Consider the following 6,294-nt stretch of genomic DNA (forward strand, 5'->3'; position numbering starts at 1 on the left):
ATAAAAGATGGGAAGACCTGGAATACCATATTCCGGAGGGCAAAGGATCTAGGATTACAGCCAAGAATTAACTATCCAATGAGACTAAGCATCATCTTTCAGGTGAGGAGATGAATCTTCAATGAAGTAAGAGACTTTCAACAATTTCTATTCAAAAAAACAGAATTGAACAGAAAATTTGATCTCTAAACACAGTACTCAAAAGAAGCATAAAAAGATAAGCAGGGGGAAATATATATATCATTTAAAGCTTAAACTGCTTACATCTATAGATGGGAAAATGATATTTGTAGCTCTTAAGAACTGAGGAGCAATTCAAGGAGGCATATATAGATAGAGGGTGTGAATATGAATGTGATGATGTGAAAGAAAAAGACATTCAGAGGTAGAAAAAAGATTGTACTTGGAAAAGAGAAAAGGGGAAGTAAAATGGGACAAATTAGATCACATGAAGAGGCACAAAAGACCTATTACAATAGAGGGAAAGAAAGGATGGGGATGAGCATTGTCTGAAACTTAATCTCATCAATTTTAGCTAAAAGAGGGAATAACATTTTCAGATGACTGGGTATAGAAACTTATCTTACCCTATAAAAAAAAGTAGGAGGAGAAAGGGGAAAGAAAAGAGAAGGGCTAGATAGAAGGAGGATAGAAACACTAAGAGAAAGGGGTAAGAAAAGAGGAATTTGGGCAGGTTGAGGGCAGGGTGAGTTAGAAACAAAACACGATTAAGGAGTGATAGAATGGAAAGAGAAAACAAAAGTATACAGAGGAGAAAATAGGATGGAGGGAAATAAACAACTAGTAATCATAACTGTGAACATAAATGGGATGAATTCTATAAAATGGAAGTGAATAGCAGAATGGAATCCTATAATATGTTGTTTACAAGAAACTCATTTGACACAGAGAGATACATACAGAGTAAGGGTAAAAGGCTAGTACAGAATTTATTATACTTCAGCTGAAGCTAAAAAAGTAGGAGTAGTGATTCTGATCTCAGATAAAGCAAAAATAAAAATACATCTAATTAAAAGATATAAGACAATATAAGAAATGACAATGCTTTAGATGAACTTCTTTTAAACCCTGAAATTTTCCTGAAGTTGTAAATTGTTTCAATTAGGTTTTTAGCTTGATTTTCTAGAATTAAGTAAACAATCATACCATCTTGGGAGAAGGGGGAAATAATGATTTTATTTCTTCTTTGCTTAAGCATACTTTTTCAATTTTTTTATTGTCTTATTGTTATATCTAGAATTTCTAGTAATATATTGAAAAGTAATAGTGATAGTGGCTATCCTTCCTTTATCTCTGATTTTATTGGAAAGACCCATAGCTTATTCCCATTACATCTAATGGAAGTTCTTAGTTTACACAGATACTATTTACCAGATTAATTAGAATTTTATTTATTCATGAGTTTTAATGTTTTTAACAGTAACGAGTGGTGTATCTTGTAAAAAAATCTTTTTGCATCTACAAATATAAGCATATGATTTGTAGGGATTTTTTGTTATTAATATGGTCAATTGTTTATACTTTTCCTAATGTTGAACCAGTACTGCATTCCTTGAATTAATTCAATTTAGTCACAATGTATGATCTTTGTGATATATTGTCATAGTCTCCTATGATTATACTATACGCTTTACATCTTTATGACTCTGAATTCTAACAGATCATCATTCACACTGTCCATATCTTGGCTCCAGATCCCATTCCCAGAATGGACTCCATTTTTCACTCTGTTGACTTCTCCAGTTTTCTTTAATCTCAACTAAATTTCAATTCTACTCCATTTGACTTCAGCTTCTACAGGAAACCTTCCCCAACCCTTGTTAATTCCTGCACTTTCCTTTTACTGTGTCCTATCCTTTATATATCTTATTTTGTATATATTTGTTTGCACGTTGTTTCTCCATGGCAACTTCCCCACCCCTTTGAAGTATTATCTCTTTGAGAACACAGACTATATTTTGTCTCTTTTTGTATCCCCAGTACAATTCCTGGCATATAGAAGGCACTTAATAAGTGTTTATTGATTGATTGATTTGATTTAACATTTTGCATCAATATTTGTTAGGGATTTTGGTCTTAAGTTCTTTGTTTTAACTTTCACTGATTTTGGTATTAAGATCATATTTATGTAGAAACAATTTAATATGGCCTTTCCCCCCATTTTGTCAGTTTGTGTCAGATTGGAATTCATTATTCTTGAAATGTTTGATAGAATTTGCTTATAAATTGATCTGGTCCTGGATTTTTTTTTCTGGTTACTCATTTATGGTTATTTAAATTTTTTGTGAGAATAGAGTTTTTAAAAATATTTTATTCCCTGCTTTATTAATCTGGACTATTTGTATTTTGTAAATAAAATTCACTTTCATTTATATTGTCAGTTTTATTTTAATTTAATGCAGTGAAATAGCTCATAATAGTTTCTTTTTTTGTCATTGGCTATAGTTTCACCTTCTTCCTTTTTGATATTGGTAATTTTGGTTGTGTTCATCCTTTAAAAAAATCAAAATTGTTAATAGATTTTTTATTTTCTTATTTTCATCCAAAGAACTATATATATATATATATATATATTTTATAAAAATGGTCTAGTTTTATTTATTTATTCAATGGTTTTCCTCTTTTAATTTTGCTAATCTCTTCTTTGATTTTCATTTTGGAATTTCATTAATAGTTTCTAATTTATTGATGCTATAATTAAAAAAAAACTTCCATGTCCAATTTTTTATTTTTTTATTTTATTTTATTTTTTATTTAATAGCCTTTTATTTACAGGTTATATGTATGGGTAACTTTACAGCATTAACAATTGCCAAACTTCTTGTTCCAATTTTTCACCTCTTACCCCCCCACCCCCTCCCCCAGATGGCAGGATGACCAGTAGATGTTAAATATATTAAAATATAAATTAGATACACAATAAGTATATATGACCAAACCATTATTTTGCTGTACAAAAAGAATCAGACTCTGAAATATTGTACAATTAGCTTGTGAAGGAAATAAAAAATGCAGGTGGGCATAAATATAGGGATTGGGAATTCAATGTAATGGTTTTTAGTCATCTCCCAGAGTTCTTTCTCTGGGCGTAGCTAGTTCAGTTCATTAGTGCTCCATTAGAAATGATTTGGTTGATCTCGTTGCTGAGGATGGCCTGGTCCATCAGAACTGGTCATCATATAGTATTGTTGTAGAAGTATATAATGATCTCCTGGTCCTGCTCATTTCACTCAGCATCAGTTCATATAAGTCTCTCCAGGCCTTTCTGAAATCATCCTGTTGGTCATTTCTTACAGAATAATAGTATTCCATAATATTGATATACCACAATTTATTCAGCCATTCTCCAACTGATGGGCATCCACTCAGTTTCCAGTTTCTAGCCACTACAAAGAGGGCTGCTACAAATATTCGTGCACATACAGGTCCCTTTCCCTTCTTTATGATCTCTTTGGGATATAAGCCCAGTAGTAACACTGATGGATCAAAGGGTATGCACAGTTTGATAACTTTTTGAGCATAGTTCCAAACTACTCTCCAGAATGGTTGGATTCGTTCACAACTCCACCAACAATGCATCAATGTCCCAGTTTTCCCACATCCCCTCCAACAGTCATCGTTATTTTTTCCTGTCATCTTAGCCAATCTGACAGGTGTGTAGTGGTATCTTAGAGTTGTCTTAATTTGCATTTCTCTAATTAATAATGACTTGGAGCATCTTTTCATATGCATGTCCAATTTTTTAATGTGATGTTTCTTTTATGGTGTATTAGAAACGCAAATATTTGCCTAAGTATTGGCTTGACTCCATATCAAAAATTTTAGTATAATTTCTCATTCTTGTAATTATCTTTAATGAAATTTTGATTGTTTCTATTATATGTTCTTTGACTCACACATTGTATAGTTATTTCATTTCCACTTTGTTTTATCTTTGTTTCAAAGGTTCTTCATTGAATTTAGTATTATTATATCATTGTCAGTAAAATATGCATTTAATGTTTCTGTTTGTTTGTATTTGTTTATGAGACTTTTAATACCCTAATTCATGGTAAACTTTTTAATGAAAGTTAGCTATCTGAGAAATAGTCTACTCATTTCTGTTTTTATTTAATAATTTCCACATGCCAATTATACCTAACATTTCTAAAATTTCTATTCAGGTTCTTTATTTTTTTTTCTGTTAAATTAAACTAGGTTTGAAAAGGTTATTTGCTCACTGAGATTCATCACCATTGAAGTTTTAGTCTCTTTGTCCCTGTGATTCATTTACCTTTCCCTTTAAGAATTTAGATGTCATGCCACTTTTTTACATATATGTTTAGTTTTCATATTAATTCTATCATATCTTTAAACAAAATGTAGTTTCTTTGTTATTTTTTGGTCAGGATTTTTTTTTGTCTGTTTCAAAAATCTTTCCCTATTATTTTTAACTAGGTATATTTTTGCTATTATTTTATCTGATTTACTGCCACTATTTTTTTTTCTTCAGCTAAAATATTATAGAGTTTGGTATCTATATTAAGAGTTCAAGCTCCTTATTTTAACCAGAAACCTAGAGGAGGAAAGGGGACTACAGGAAAGGAAGAAATAGGAGGAGGGTAGATTAAGAAAGAAATTAATCATAATCAAAACAAACTCTTAAAGAAGGTGAGAGAAAAATAAAGAACAAACAGGATGGGCTTCTACATGCAAAAATCATAACTGTGAGTATAAATAGGATTAATTCACTATACAAATAAAAGAGAATAACAGAATGGATTATAAACCATATTCTTAAAATATGTTGTTTACAAGAAATACATCTGAGACAGAAAGATAGACAATTAATATTTTAGTCAGTGACCACTCGGGCAGTCTCTTTTGCTGCTGGTATTGCAAAAGTAAATCCTGAAAAGGTACGTACTACAACATGGAAAAAAGACAGACAATCAAAAGATTTATAATGGGTCACATCCACTTGCCAAATTTCATTGGCTTTCAAACCATGAGGGTTCTTCCCTAGAGGGAACATAGGAGCATAGAAAGGAAGGCAAGCTGTACAGGCTTGTACTATGCTCCTAGCTTCCTCTTTTGTTATCCCAAATTGCAAACACAAAGCTTGAGCAGCCTGATGATATTTAGAATGAGATTCTTGGGCTGCCTGAAATAAAGGAGTATTGGCTAACATAGTTAGAAGGAAATCTGCCTTTGAATTTCCATTTTAAAAGTAGGATCTGGAAGTCCACTATGAGAGTGAACATGCAAGATCTAACACTTACCTGGATCCTTTCTCACTTGCTCTTGAAGTTTCTTAAAGAGCTGGTATATATTAGAAGCTACAGATTTTATTTGAGCTGTGGCAATTCTTCATATCACACTTACTGAATAAGCCAAATCAGATATTGTATTTATATCTCCTGTATAATAAGTAAGAGCTAGCATAATTGCATACAATTCATTCTGCTGAGTGGACTGAAAGGAAGTTCCCACTATTTTCTGTAGAGTTAAGTCATGAGAGTATACTTCACAAATGTTATGTTTGGATGCATCTGTAAAGGTAGTTGGTCCTTTAAGAGGAACCTTGGAAACCTATTCTTCAAGAATCCATTGCCAATTATATAACAGCCGGGTTATCTTTAATGGAGATCCATGCGCAAGATTTGGAGCCATGGCCAATAAAATTTGCCGCTCTGGGATGGTTTCACAGCATACATTAATTTGTGCATGAGTATAAAAGGTATATATATATTGTCAGGTCTTATCTCAAATAATTGTACTACTTGCTTAATGGCCTTTAATAAGATTCTAGCCACAAGCACTGGGTAAGGAATAAAGCTTTGTTCTAGTTGAGCTGGGAGGTTCACCCCATCTCTCACACTATCTCCTTGATGAAGGACTGCTGTAGGTGCCTCTTTTGTAGCAAAAACTGATATTTCCAAGGGTTTTTAAGTGACTCTTTCAACCACATTGGATAAAGCCAGTTCAAGTTCTCTCAAAGTCTCTTGAGCTTCTTTTGTAAGCTGGAGTGGTAAGTTTAAAGCACTGTCTCCCCTTAAAATGTCATATAATGTTTGTAATTGATAGGTGGCTAAGCCTAATACTGGACACATCCATTGGATATCTCCTATCAATTTTTTAAAAGTCATTTAAGGTGTTCAATTTCTCTGTTCTTAAAGAACGTTTTTGTACTTTAAGCATCTTAGGATAATATTGAATATTGAAAATATTGATAATATTCAATAAATATTGAAAAGGAACATGCCTTTGTGGGGATATATACAATTGGCAGTT

The sequence above is a fragment of the Sarcophilus harrisii genome, chromosome 3, assembly GCF_902635505.1.
Source record: "Sarcophilus harrisii chromosome 3, mSarHar1.11, whole genome shotgun sequence".
NCBI lineage: Eukaryota > Metazoa > Chordata > Mammalia > Dasyuromorphia > Dasyuridae > Sarcophilus > Sarcophilus harrisii.